This window comes from Microcaecilia unicolor, unplaced genomic scaffold (assembly GCF_901765095.1).
Source record: "Microcaecilia unicolor unplaced genomic scaffold, aMicUni1.1, whole genome shotgun sequence".
Lineage (NCBI taxonomy): Eukaryota > Metazoa > Chordata > Amphibia > Gymnophiona > Siphonopidae > Microcaecilia > Microcaecilia unicolor.
Window position 1 is genome coordinate 101,451 of NW_021963067.1, and position 15,266 is coordinate 116,716.

Genomic DNA, 15,266 nt, shown 5'->3' on the forward strand with positions numbered 1-15,266 from the left:
TCTGTGTTCCTCTTCTACCCCTTGTCTGGTACCTCCCCTCTGGGTCCAATGTATCTCTATTCCCATATCTCTCCCCCCCCCCCCATGTGTCAGGCATTGCCCCTCTGTGCCCATATGCCATTCGAATACAGCATCTTACCTGTGTCCCTGCCCCCATGCTCCCACCCAATACCCATCATCTCCCTTCTGTTTCTCTATACCTTACTATGTCCCCTTTTTCCCTCTCCCACACCAGTCTCCCTCTCCTCTCTGACCTCACCCAGCTCCTCTCTTTCTCTTTTCCCTCCCACTTATGCATCTGGCTCATTCTCTCACTGTGGGTTCAGCATTTGACCCCCTCTTCCTTTATCTCCATGGTCCAGCATCTCTTTCCCTTCCCTTTAACCCCAAACTTTCCCCCCACCAATAGGTTCAGCACCTCTCTCCCTTCGCTCTAGCCCTCCTTGCAGGTCCACATCTCTTCCCCTTCCCTCCAGCCCTCCCCTTCATATCCAGTACCTCTCTCCCTTCGTTCCAGCCACCCTTGCAACCAGCACCACTCTCCCTTCGCTCCAGCCCCTCCTTGCATGTCCAGCACCTCTCCCCCTTTCCTCCTGCCCCTTGCATATCCAATATCTCTCTCCCTTCTCCACCCCCTGCATATCCAGCACCTCTCTCCCTTCTCTCCCCTCCCCTCTATCTCTTCTCTCTAGCACCTCCTTACATGTCCAGCGCCTCTCTCCCTTCCCTCCAACCTCCTCCCCCCACATTTCCAGCGCCTCTTCCCTTCTCTCCAACCGCATCAGTGGGTGAGACTTGGTAGAGAGAAGGCCCTGACGCATAGTTATTGCTGATTTCTGTAAGTACTAATTGGTTGGATATGACTTGAGGACTGTGTTGAAAATCACTAGTCTACAAAAATGGAAATATCTGGTACCCTTACAGTAGTGGTTCCCAAACCTGCCCTACAGGAGCTCCAGCCAATTGGATTTTCAGGATCTCCAGAGTGTATATGCATGAGTCAAATTTGCATGCAGTGGAAGCAGTGCCTAATGTACTGTGTTCAATTCTGGTCGCCGCATCTGAAGAAAGATATAGTGGAACTGGAAAAGGTGCAGCGAAGGGCGACTAAAATGATAGCGGGGATGGGATGACTTCCCTATGAAGAAAGACTATGGAGGCTAGGGCTTTTCAGCTTGGAGAAGAGACGGCTGAGGGGAGACATGATAGAGGTATATAAAATAATGAGTGGAGTGGAACAGGTGGATGTGAAGCGTCTGTTCACGCTTTCCAAAAATACTAGGACTAGGGGGCATGCGATGAAACTACAGTGTAGTAAATTTAAAACAAATCGGAGAAAATTTTTCTTTACCCAACGTGTAATTCAACTCTGGAATTCGTTGCCAGAGAACGTGGTGGAGGCGGTTAGCTTAGCAGAGTTTAAAAAGGGGTTAGACGGTTTCCCAAAGGACAAGTCCATAAACCGCTACTAAATGGACTTGGAAAAAATCCACAATTCCAGGAATAACATGTATAGAATGTTTGTACGTTTGGGAAGCTCGCCAGGTGCCCTTGGCCTGCACTGGCCGCTGTCGTGGACAGGATGCTGGGCTCGATGGACCCTTGGTCTTTTCCCAGTGTGGCATTACTTATGTAATGCATTCTCATTGACGAAAACCAAGTGACTAGAACTTCCCCAGGACAGATTCGAGAATCCCCGCAGTAAAGGAAGGAGGAAATTGAAGCATTTTGAGTTTTCTTTTTTGATTTTCTGGTCATTTTCTCTTCCAAACCCAATCCACCTCAACAACCTACCTTTTCTTGGACCATCCATTTGAGCAATGAGCTTGAATAATGGTTCCTCGTTCCCTCCTTACTTTTTAGAAGCAGTAATGATTTATGGACATTTTTTTCTCTCTCTCTGTTTTCTGAAAAACTGAAAGGTTGTGGTTTAGATTGGTACAAGCAAAATAATACACCCAGATTAAGCGACAGTCATTGGAGATCGGAGAGACTGGAAAGAAAAAAAAACCAAAACCATTGAGCTCAAAGTGGAATAAATCTATCTACATTTGGTTTGGTGTTTAGTGAGCTTTTGATGTATTAGATACTGAATGATTGTTTATCACAAGGGAACTGGCCTATGTTTCAATAAGACAAATGGCAGAGAAGTGTGCCTGTAACAGCCAATGATAATTCATTTTAGAGAAAAGAACTGGTTACAAGGGAATGGATTAAAACAGGAAAAGAGTAATGGGATGTCTAGCTGTAAAAGAGATGAGGACTATTTTGAAACGTTGCTTCTGATAGCTTTCTTTTTAAGGCAGAAGAGTTGAAGGGGGAGGGGAGAGGAGGGTCAAAAGTGATTCAGGTCAATATTTAAACATCTTGCTCGTCATTCTCAAACGCCAGCCGTGGTACTTAAATAGATCATGGATATTCTATACCACAACCCAGACAGCGAGTGGGCTGTACCATCATTATACAGATAGGGCTAGATCCTGTATATGGCCCCAAAAGATCAGTGCCAAAAAAACGAGCACTAAGAAGCATTCTATAAATGGTGCTCCGAGGTGGGCGCAGTGGCGATCGTAGGTCGGCTGCCACCCGGGGCGGATCGCTGCTGCACACCCCTACCGGGTGCAGCGGCGTCCATCCCCCCAGGGTGCAGCACGACACCCCCCCCCCCCCCGGCGCAATGACACCCCCCTACCCGGCGTATCAAGCCCCCCCCCCCCTCGGTTGCATTCTTGGCTGCTGGAGGGTGCAGAGAGCAGCCGCGCCTGTCGGCTCCACTGGCTCCCTCTGCCCCGAACAGGAGCAGGGAACCAGCGGAGCCAAAAGCACAAGGTTGCTCTCTGCACCCTCCAGCAGCATGCACCCGGGACGGACTACCCCCACCGCCCCGCCCTTGCTACGCCACTGGGTGGGCAGCATTTATAGAATAGCTTTTGGTGCCAGGATTTGTACCCAGTTTTGGGTGAAACCTGGCATAAGAATCCTCGCGCTTAAATTAGCTGCGGATCTGTCTTATTCTGGAACACTGTGCACAAATACCAGGAATGCCCCTGACACGCCCATGCCCCTCCCATGGCCCTTTTCGGACCTGTGCGGGAAAATTTATGCGTGCATATTTATAGAATACCGACTATTAAAGATGTGTACGTAAATTCTAATTATTGCCAATAGCTCCTAATTATCAGCATTAATTGGCTCATTATGCAATTAAATTGCACACACAATTTTGAGTGCTATCTCCTGGATTCCATATAGTACGCTTACATTTAGGCGCCGAAATTGGTCATATTCTATCACACCGCATGTAACTTAATTGGCTTAACAAGATAATGAGTGCTGATAACAGCACGTAACAAGCAATAAGGAGCACTAATTGGCACTGATTAGAATTTAGGCGCACAACTCGCTAAGTGTATTCTGTAACAATGTGCAATGAACTTCTAATGCGTGGGAGTGGTTATGAGCAGGGAAATGGGTGTTTTGTGGGTGTTCCAAAATTTAGGCACCTAGAGGGCATAATCGAACGGGGGCGCCCATCTCTAAGGGCGGCCATCTCTGGGGATGGCCCCGGGAAGGGGCGGAGCCAACCATGTTATCGATCAAGATGGGCGGCTATCTTTTGTTTCGATAATACGGTCGGGACTGGCCAAATCTCAACATTTAGGTCAACCTTAGAGATGGTTGACCTAAATGTTGAGATCGCTGGACTTAGAGATGGCCGGCCTCGGTTTTCGCCGCTAATGGAAACCAGTCTATTAGGTTTGACATGTATGATGGGGCATCTCCGTAAATAATTTTATGAACCAGGGTACAAATCTTGAATGCGGTTCGATCCTTCAGTGGGAGCCAGTGCAATTTTTCTCTAAGGGGTCTGGCACGTTCATATTTCGCCTTTCCGAATATCAATCTGGCTGCGGTGTTCTGGGCTGTCTGGAGTTTCTTAATAGTTTGTGCCTTGCATCCCGCATATAAGGAATTGCAATAGTCCAAATGGCTTAGTACCATTGATTGCACTAGTATGCGGAATGTCTCCCTTGGGAAGAAAGGTTTCACTCTTCTAAGCCTCCACATTGCATAGAACATTTTTTATAACATTTTTTACATGATTATCTAGGTTAAGATTTTGATCAATAGTTACGCCTAGGAGATTCAGGGAATCCGCAACAGGGGGCATGCGATGAAGCTGCAAAGTAGTAAATTTAAAACGAATCAGAGAAAAATTTTCTTCACTCAACGTGTAATTAAACTCTGGAATTTATTGGCAGAAATTGCAGTAAAAGCAGTTAGCTTAGCGGGGTTTGAAAAAGGTTTACACGGCTTCTTAAAGGAAAAGTCCATAAACCATTATTAAAATGGAATTAGGGAAATTTCACTGCTTATTTCTAGGAAAAGCAGCATAAAATGTATCGTACTGTTTTGGGATCTGCGTATGCCTTGTAGCGCTATAGAAATGATAAGTAGTAGTAGTAGTACTTGTGACCTGGATCGGCCAATGTTAGACACAGAATACTGGGTTTGATAGACCTTCACAATACTTATGTACATGAGAACGGCTGGCTTTGGCATTTACTAGATTGTCTCTCTCCCTTAGCTCAGCTCAAGATTCCATATCCTGTGTTTGAGTTAAACTACAAATGGAAAGCATCCATTAGTATTATCTGTAGACACATATTTTGATAGTGAATATAAAGTGGAGTGGAGGAGTGGCCTAGTGGTTAGGGTGGTGGACTTTGGTCCTGAGGAACTGAGTTCGATTCCCACTTCAGGCACAAGCAGCTCCTTGTGACTCTGGGCAAGTCACTTAACCCTCCATTGCCGCATTGAGCCTGCCATGAGTGGGAAAGCACGGGATACAAATGTAACAAAAATAAAATAGATACTACTGGAGATTCTACATGGAATGTTGCTATTCCACTAGCAAAAAACATATTCACAATATCAATGTCTCTGGTAACATTCAACCACTTGTATACACAAACCAGGACTCTTAGCCACCAACTTCAAGAAAGTGCTAGCAAAACAGTTCACACCAGTATAATGTGGCAGATCTATAATTTATATGTATAGAGTACCCTCAGATATAAACCACTGTAACTGCAGTCAATAATGCTGCTAAAAAGTGGCATAGCACTCCTTTCATTGGGTAACTCTGACAATTTTTTGGGGAGAGCAACATATGCTCATTTTTTTATGCATCCCAATCACCACAGTGCTATAAAATCACTTGTAACTTTTAAAATAGTATATACTAGGTGAAAACTGTGCACTTATCTTTTGAGTTCTTGCCTCCCAGGCAGAACTGTCTTGCCTTGTTAAAACATTTATCAGTTGCCTTTCCCTGGAACTGCCCGACTCCGCGGGCACAGTTTTCACCTAGTATATACTATTTTAAAAGTTACAAGTGATTTTATAGCACTGTGGTGATTGGGATGCATAAAAAAATGAGCATATGTTGCTCTCCCCAAAAAATTGTCAGAGTTACCCAATGAAAGGAGTGCTATGCCACTTTTTAGCAGCATTATTGACTGCAGTTACAGTGGTTTATATCTGAGGGTACTCTATACATATAAATTATAGATCTGCCACATTATACTGGTGTGAACTGTTTTGCTAGCACTTTCTTGAAGTTGGTGGCTAAGAGTCCTGGTTTGTGTATACAAGCTATTCCACTAGCAACATTCCATGTAGAAGGCTGCGCAGGCTTCTGTTTCTGTGAAGCAGAAGCCTGCGCGGCCACATTGGTGATCTAAAAGGGCCGACTTCTACATGGAATGTTGATAGTGGAATAGCAACATTCCATGTAGAATCTCCAATAGTAGTAACAGTGGAGGAGTGGCCTAGTGGTTAGGGTGGTGGACTTTGGTCCTGAGGAACTGAGTTCAATTCCCACTTCAGGCACAGGCAGCTCCTTGTGACTCTGGGCAAGTCACTTAACACTCCATTGCCCCATGTAAGCCGCATTGAGCCTGCCATGAGTGGGAAAGTGCAGGGTACAAATGTAACAAAAAAAATAAAAATAAAAAGTGCTAAAAGGTACATAAAGTAACATGGAGGGGCATTTTCGATATGATGTCTAAGTCCAAAATTCAAGTGGGGAATATAGCCATTTTTGAAACAGAAATTGTCTATTGTTTTTTCTCAAAAATGGCTATTTGCTAGATGTTTTTGTACTCTATTTACTTTTTGGTCCATTTACGAAAAAAAAAAAAACAACAAGTGAAAAACGCACAAAATCAAGCCATTAGAATGTAGGAGTACTCAGCATTATTAGTAGACTGGCCACACAAACATCCCAGAAGAGCCCTATGGGGCACTATAGTGTACTTCTACTACAACTACTACTACTATTTAGCATTTCTATAGCGCTACAAGGTGTACGCAGCGCTGCACAAACATAGAAGAAAGACGGTCCCTGCTCAAAGAGCTATGTAATAAAAGTGAGCCAAGTATAGGACAATCAAGCCATTGTGACATCACTGATGAGGTTGGCTCTTATTGGTGGACTGAGGCATTATGACATCACAATATTAGCTCTGGTTACAAGAGACTACTACTACTACTTATCACTTCTATAGCGCTACAAGGCATGCGCAGCGCTGCACAAACATAGAAGAAAGACAGTCCCTGCTCAAAGAGCTTACAATCTAATAGACAAAAAATAAATAAAGTAAGCAAATCAAATCAATTAATGTGAACCGGAAGGAAGAGAGGAGGGTAGGTGGAGGCGAGTGGTTACAAGTCAAAAGCAATGTTAAAGAGGTGGGCTTTCAGTCTAGATTTAAAGGTGGCCAAGGATGGGGCAAGACGTAGGGGCTCAGGAAGTTTATTCCAGGCATAGGGTGCAGCGAGACAGAAGGCGCGAAGTCTGGAGTTGGCAGTAGTGGAGAAGGGAACAGATAAGAAGGATTTATCCATGAAGCGGAGTGCACGGGAAGGGGTGTAGGGAAGGATGAGTGTGGAGAGATACTGGGGAGCAGCAGTGTGAGTACATTTATAGGATAGTAGAAGAAGTTTGAACAGGATGCGAAAACGGACAGGGAGCCAGTGAAGCGACTTGAGGAGAGGGGTAGGATGAGTACAGCGACCCTGGAGGAAGATGAGACGGACAGCAGACTTTTGAACCGACTGGAGAGGAGAGAGGTGACTAAGTGGGAGGCCAGCAAGAAGCAGGTTGCAGTAGTCTAAACGAGAGGTGACAAGGGTGTGGATGAGGGTTTTGGTAGAGTGCTCAGAAAGAAAGGGGCGGATTTTACTGATGTTGTAAAGAAAGAAACGACAGGTCTTGGCGGTCTGCTGGATATGAGCAGAGAAGGAGAGAGAAGAGTCAAAGATGACCCCAAGGTTTCGAGCTGAGGAGACAGGGAGAATGAGAGAGCCATCAACAGAAATAGAAAACGGGGGGGGGGGGGGGGGGGGAGCGGGGGGGGGGGGGGGGGGGCAAATGAGAAGCTCGGTTTTGGTCATATTTAATTTCAGGTGGCGTAGAGACATCCAGAAAGCAATGTCAGACAAGCACGCTGAAACTTTGGTTTGGATGCAAGGTGAGATATCAGGGGTAGAAAGGTAGATTTGGGAGTCATCAGCATAGAGATGGTAGGAAAAGCCATGGGATGAGATTAATGAACCAAGGGAAGAAGTGTAGATAGAAAAGAGGAGGGGACCAAGAACAGAACCCTGAGGTACGCCGACATAAGCAGTGGATTTTCCCAAAACCGTTTTAATAATGGCTTATGGACTTTTCATTTAGGAACTTATCCAACCTTTTTTAAACCCTGCTATGGTTACTGCTTTTACCACTTTCTTTTTTTTTTTTTTTTTTACAAGTTTAATATCTTTTATTGGATTTCAATACAATACAATAGAAGCAGGAGCTCACCACAGTACAACAAGCAACATTTACAAATCATGGCAAAACTGGAACTCACATTCAAGAAGCAACTATCCACAACTAGAATCACATTAAGAGAAAGGGGGAAGAAAGGGAGGTGGAGAAGAAGAGAGGAACAAAAGGGGGGGAAGGGGGAGGGCTGGAGGTTACAAATCCAGACACAGAGCATGCATAGGCCACAAAATACATCAAACTCAGTGCTTATCTCTATACCGAAGCAAAACAAGATACCACTTTCTGAGAACAAATTTCAGAGTTTAATAATGTGTTAAGTGATGAAATATTTTCTCTGATTTCTTTTAAATTTTCTACTTAATAGCTTCATTGAGTGCTCCTTAGTCCTAGTATTTTTGGAAAGAGTAAGCAAGCAATTCATATCCACCCATTCCATCCCACTCATTATTTTATAGACCTCTATCATATCTCCCCTCATCCGTCTCTTCTCCGAGCTGAAGAGCCCTAGCCGCTTTAGCCTTTTCTCATAGGCAAGTCATCCCATCACCTTTATAATTTTTTATCACCCTTCTCTGTGCCTTAGGTGATAAGCACGTCAGGTGCCAACTCATCCTAGTTCTCACCAATTTAGTAGGCATTAGAAAGAAACAATATGTCCTTCAAACATTTCCTCACCAATATCTCAGCAGATAACTACTACTACTACTTAACATTTCTAGAGCGCTACTAGAGTTACGCAGCGCTGTACAGATTAACATAAATTGACATAAAGGACAGTCCCTGCTCCAAGGAGCTTACAATCTAAAGGACGGAATGTCAAGTTGGGGCAGTCAAGATAGAGGTGTAGTGGTTAGGTGCCGAAGGCGACATTGAAGAGGTGGGTTTTGAGCAAGGATTTGAAGACGGGCAGGGAGGGGGCCTGGCGTATGGGCTCAGGGAGTTTATTCCAAGCAAAGGGTGAGGCGAGGCAGAACGGGCGGAGCCTGGAGTTGGCGGTGGTGGAGAAGGGTACCTGACAGGAGGGATTTGTCTTGAGAACGGAGGTTACAGGTAGGAATGTAAGCCTTTTAAAATCACTTATTTAATTTTTCAATTTAAAACTGTATAAAAACATAGGGGCCTGCTGTTTTGGGGCAGTGGGTGCTGAACACCCTCAGTATTGAATAAACTCCTTCAATGGTATATGGGAATGAGTAATTTATCTTGTTCGGCATCCTCAATCATGAAAAATTGGCATCTACGAACAGAAATACACATAATGTTATCCTGATCTTCCCTTTATTTCTTCAACTCCTTTTCGTCCCGCTTTCTCCTCAAGCCCATACGCTTTCCTCAAAACGACATGATTCTCCATGTGAAGAGACAGATCCTTTTAAAGCCATTCTGAGGCTACCATCATCCCCTGCCCATACACATCAAAGCAATAGAAGCTTCCTTCATTGCACTATATCTCTATTTCAGTTGAAAACAGGGTTTCTAAATTTTCCTACGCACTCCTAATAAATTGAAGGCTTATAGTTACACCTCAGTGCACGTAAACCTTCTTGCTGTATAGATCCGGCATCAATGCCAATCCGGGGAGTGTGGAAGAGACCTGCTTTTCTTCAAGCCTTTGATCATGACATTATGGCAAAGTGCCGCTTTCCCCTTCATGCTGCAGGAGCGTTGGAATAAACAGCATTGAGAGAGAGAGAGAGAGAAGCTATATCTTTCTAATAATAAGACAGTGTACCATGCTCTTGTTTGTCTCATCAGGCTTTCCTCAAAAAGCAAATAGAAAAGAACTATATAAGAGCTATTCTATCACTGAAGGACGAGACATTAAAAATCAATAATGAGGAGAAATTGTTGGAACAACTGTAAAAAAAAAAATCTCAGTTTTGTTATTGAGTTATACACTCATTGCTTTTTTTTCCTACTGTTGCTGAATTTTCCCTGTGGAGCTGGAATTGGCTTTAAACATGTGCCCGCTTTTTGTTTTATTTATTTATTTATTTATTAGGATTTATTTTGCATTTAGAGTACTGAACACAGAGAGCGCATGCGCTGTATAACCTGTATCTAGCTTGTTCTTTGTGAATGGATTGAGCAGTCTCTACAGCAGTCTAAAGTTAGCAAAATTGCTTATAAATGAAGTATAATGTTTCCTAAATCACCAAGAGGGGCGTAATCGAACGCCCATCTCCATGGGCGTCTATGTCCGAAAACGGGTATGTGAAGAGGCGGGACAGACTGTATTATCGAAAAAGATGGGCGTCCATCTTTCGTTTCGAAAATACGGTTGTCTGACATTGCTGTCTGGATGTCTCAACGCCACCTGAAATTAAACATGACCAAAACCGAGCTTCTCATTTCCCCCCCCCCCAAACCAACCTCCCCACTCCCCCCGTTTTCTATTTCTGTTGATGGCTCTCTCTTTCTCCCTGTCTCCTCAGCTCGAAACCTTGGAGTCATCTTTGACTCTTCTCTCTCCTTCTCTGCTCATATCCAGCAGATCGCCAAGACCTGTCGTTTCTTTCTTTACAACATCCGTAAAATCCGCCCATTTCTTTCTGAGCACCCTACCAAAACCCTCATCCACACCCTTGTCACCTCTCGTTTAGACTACTGCAATCTGCTTCTTGCTGGCCTCCCACTTTGTCACCTCTCTCCTCTCCAATCGGTTCAAAACTCTGCTGCCCGTCTCGTCTTCCACCAGGGTCGCTTTACTCATACTACCCCTCTCCTCAAGTCGCTTCACTGGCTCCCTATCCGTTTTCGCATTCTGTTCAAACTTCTTTTACTAACCTATAAATGTACTCACTCTGCTGCTCCCCAGTATCTCTCCATACTCGTCCTTCCCTACACCCCTTCCCGTGCACTCCGCTCTATGGATAAATCCTTCTTATCTGTTCCCTTCTCCACTACTGCCAACTCCAGACTTTGCGCCTTCTGTCTCGCTGCACCCTACACCTGGAATAAACTTCCTGAGCCCCTACATCTTGCCCCATCCTTGGCCACCTTTAAATCTAGACTGAAAGCCCACCTCTTTAACATTGCTTTTGACTCGTAACCACTTGTAACCACTCGCCTCCACCTACCCTCTTCTCGTTCCTGTACACATTAATTGATTTGATTTGCTTACTTTATTTTTTGTCTATTAGATTGTAAGCTCTTTGAGCAGGGACTGTCTTTCTTCTATGTTTGTGCAGCGCTGCGTACGCCTTGTAGCGCTATAGAAATGCTAAATAGTAGTAGTAGTAATAGGACGGACCAAATGCCATGGATTTGGTCCCTTCTGAGATGGGCGTTGTTTTTTTTTTTTGCGATAATGGAAACTAAAAACGTCCAGCTTAGAAACGTCCCAATCCAAGTCATTTGGTCGTGGGAGGGACAAATGTACAACACTACCATAGCTCTTAGGGGTGAAGGGGGCAACTACATGTGGGTACAGTGGGTTTTAGAGCCCTCCAATTTACCACCACAAGTGTTAAGGGTGGGGGGGGGGATGGGCCTGGGTCTGCCTGCCTGAAGTGCACTGCGGTACCCACTAAAAGTGCTCCAGGGACAGGACTTGTTGCTGCTGTATAACCTTGGCACAGCAGTTCACACCTGAAGACTAATCTCGCTGAAAACGTCCTTTATTTGAATAAGCACGTTTGCTCACAGTTAACTGCAGATCAGAGGTTGTGCCCTACTGGCAACGAGTCTCGCTGGTACTGAGATTAGCTGTAGGTCCGTGCTGGCAGAATGGTGTACAATGCCCTCTTTCAGCAACATTCAAGGTAAGAACTAAGTTCTTTAACGTGGCTAACACACGAAAGGGATCTAAAACTGGCTTTACACAAATGGCCACTACCTCATGGACTACCAGAAACAAAACAGGGCACACTGACCCAGTAAGCAGAGGGAAAAGCACCATGGGAGTAGAGCCTACCAACTACCAACATCGTGAGCTAGTGGAATCACGGAGCCCAATACCCTACACCCACCACAATGCATTGCTGATGTGACTCTGCAGTGCCCTTAACAGAAAAGGTGTCACACTCACCCGAGACCCACATCAGAACCAGGGAAAGGCTGTCACAGGATAGAACACATTCTGCTGTCATGGAGGTGGGTACGGCATTTGAGGCTGACATACAGGCTGGCAAAAAAAGTTTGTAAAGTGTTTTTTTTTTGGTGGGAGGGGGTTAGTGACCACTGGGGGAGTCAGGGGAGGTGATCCCCGATTCCCTCCGGTGGTCATCTGGTCAGTTGGGGCACTTTTTTGGGACTTGGACCTGAAAAAAAAGGGTCCAAATAAAGCGGACCAAATTCTCGTCATAAACGCCCTTCTTGTTTCGATTATCAGCTAAAGACGCCCATCTCTCCTTGGCCGATAACCACGCCCCAGTCCCGCCTTCGCCACACCTCCAACACGTCCCCGTTATCTTTGTTCGTCTCCGTGACGGACTGCAGTTGAGGACGCCAAAAATCGGGTTTCGATTATACCGATTTGGGCGCCCACGGGAAACAGACGCCCAGCTCCCGATTTGGGTCGAAATATGGGCGTCTTTCTCTTTCGAAAATAAGCCTGCAAGTAGACTGTGGCACAGGTGGGGGAAAGAAAACATGTGATTTTGAAAGTTTGTATGCAATATCATTTTTGGAAAAAGATTGTATGCTTTGACAGTACTTTCCCAGCCTACAAAGAATCATTGTAGGGTAGGTTGGGCCTCATTGATCCACTCTTGCTGCTGCCCGTCCCAGCTCTGGATTCAAAATGGTGGTTGCAACCTCTAGTGGCAGTCCGAATCTTTCCCTGAAACTTTTCGGGGGCGACCAGACTTTTTTGTCATGCTTGTATCTCTCCTTTGCTGCAGAATCATTATTGATTACTGGTTGAGCAGCATCTTGAAATTCAAAATTCTCTTGCGTACTTTCCAGGCACTCAAGTCAGGTCTTCCCTCTTATCTCTCTACACTTAAAATTCCAGGCTCTCCAGCCCGCTTGCTTTGCTCTTTCAATGAGGAAAGGCTAAAGCGGCTAGGGCTCTTCAGCTTGGAGAAAAAGCGGCTGAGGGTCTATAAAATAATGAGTGGAGTTGAACGGGTAGATATGAAGCGTCTGTTTATGCTTTCCAAAAATACTAGGACTAGGGGGCATGCGATGAAGCTACAATGTAGTCAATTTAAAATGAATCGGAGAAAATGTTTCTTCACTCAACATGTAATTAAACTCTGGAATTCGTTGCCAGAGAATGTGGTAAAGGTGGTTAGCTTAGCGGAGTTTTTAAAAAAAGGTTTGGACAGCTTCCTAAAGGAAAACTCCATAGACCATTATTAAATTGGAGTTGGGGAAAATCCACTATTTCTGGGTTAAGCAGTATAAAATGTTTTGTACCTTTTTAGGATCTTGCCAGGCATTTGTGACCTGGATTGGCCACTGTTGGAAACAGGATGCTGGGCTTGAAGGACCTTTGGTCTTTCCCAGTATGGCAATACTTATGTAGCTTGCATTCCCAGGGCCGAAACTGGCCCACCTAGATTCCACTAGCCTAAGGGCCTTCTTTAACGCAGCACCATTTCTATGGAACTCCCTTCCACTTCACGTTTGAACGGAATCTTCCATTAACAATTACAAAACTGCTTTAATAACCTGGCTTTTTCATCAAGCGTTCTTTTCTCCTTAGGTGGTGCGATCCTTTGCTGTTAGACATCTGCACCTTCCCTATTACCTCTATCCTTTCCCCTTTTCATATCTTACCTTCTCTTCTGCATTTCCTCTTCCCTTGGTTTAATCTTGTGTTGTATAACTGGAGTTCACACTTTCTATTGAAATTGTGTAGTTCTTTTCTTTAAATGTCTTCTGTTGTTAAATTGTAAACCGCTTTGATCTGCTGGTTAGCAAACGCGGTAGAGCAAATCTGAACAAATTAACCTAAACTACTTATGAGCAACTTGCAAACCAAACATGGCCTAATCTATGGAACTGGATGAGATCCATCTCAGGATACTGAGGGCGCTTAGAGAGCTTTTTGTAAGCCCTCTCAAGGATGTGTTTAATAGATCCTTGAAGACTTGAGAAGGGCCATAGGATTGGAAACAGGCTGATTTGATCCCTCTTCACAAAGGTAGTAACGGATAAGAGGTGGGGAACTACGTACTGAGCCGTAGTTGGATAGTGAACAGGGCTTAATTTGTTGACACAAATTGAAGTGGAACTGTGGAGCTAGAGGAAGGGGCTGGGAGGGGAGAGCAGGCCAAGGGCAGGAACAACAGGAGAAGAGGGGCTGGATTTGGGAGCAGAATGAACATTCTCTGCTCTGTTACAAGCTCATCCCCAACACCTCCTCTTAATTGGAGGCTTATTGTAAGGCAAGGGCTGGAGGGGAACAACACCCTTTCTGCTTTGGAATCTGAAAACAAGTGACAGAACTTGTTCCCCCAGAAATTAAGCCTTGGTGGCGGGAAAAGTAATGGTAATGCTGCTGAAGGAAAGGATAGTCAATTTTCTACAATCAAATGAGTTATAGAGGCTCAGGAAACAATGAACATAGCATAAGAACATAAGCATTGTCATACTGGTACAGACCAAAGCTCCATCAAGCCCAGTACCTTGTTTCCAGCAGTGGCCAATCCAGATCTCAAGTACCTGATAAGATCCCAGAACAGTAAAGCAGACTTTATGTTACTTACTAGAAATAAGCAGTGGCTTTTCTCAAATCCATCTTAAAAATTAGTTTATGGACTTTTCTTGTAGAAAATAGCCACACCTTTTTTAAACTCTGCTAAGCTAACTGTTTTTTACCACATTCTCTGGCAAACAAATTCCACAGTTTAATTGCATGTTGAGTGAAGACGTATTTTCTCCGGTTTGTTTTAAATTTACTACATAGTAGCTTCATTCTGTGCCCCCTAGTCTTAGTATTTTTTGAAAGAGTAAACAAGCGAGTCACCTCTACTCCTGTTCCACCCCACTAAGTATTTTATAGACCTCTATCATGTCTCCCCTCAACTGTCTGTTCTCCAGGCTGAAGAGCCCTAGTCGCTTTAGCCTTTCTTCATAGGGAAGTCATCTCACCCCCTGCATCATTTTCATTGCCCTTCTCTGTACCTTTTCTAATTCCGCTATATCTTTTTTGACATGGCTTTACCAAAAGCAAATTATGTCGGACACATCTGATTGATTTCACGGACTTGGCGACAACAGAACTGGATCGAGGGTATGCGCTGGACATGGTCTACGTAGATTTCAGTACAGCCTTTGATGCTGTTCCTCATTGGAGGCTCTTGAATAAACTGAGTGTTTTGAGGATGGGACCCAAGGTGGTAAAATGAATCAGAAACTGGTTGACTGGTAAGTGGTAGAGGATGGTGGTAAATGGAATTCACTCAAAAGTACGGTGCCTCAGGAATATGTCTCAGGACTGATTCTCTTCATTATATTTGTGATTAATACCACT

General features: G+C 44.5%; 1 long non-coding RNA gene across 1 annotated transcript; it reads left to right on the forward strand.

The window, feature by feature from the left end:
• Nucleotides 1–3,361: 3,361 nt before the first annotated feature.
• On the forward strand, nt 3,362–7,243 carry LOC115458878. Its single transcript, XR_003940162.1, has 3 exons — nt 3,362–3,444; nt 6,716–6,725; nt 7,234–7,243. It is a non-coding gene; the product is annotated as an uncharacterized LOC115458878 (long non-coding RNA).
• The last annotated feature ends 8,023 nt before the right edge of the window (nt 7,244–15,266 follow it).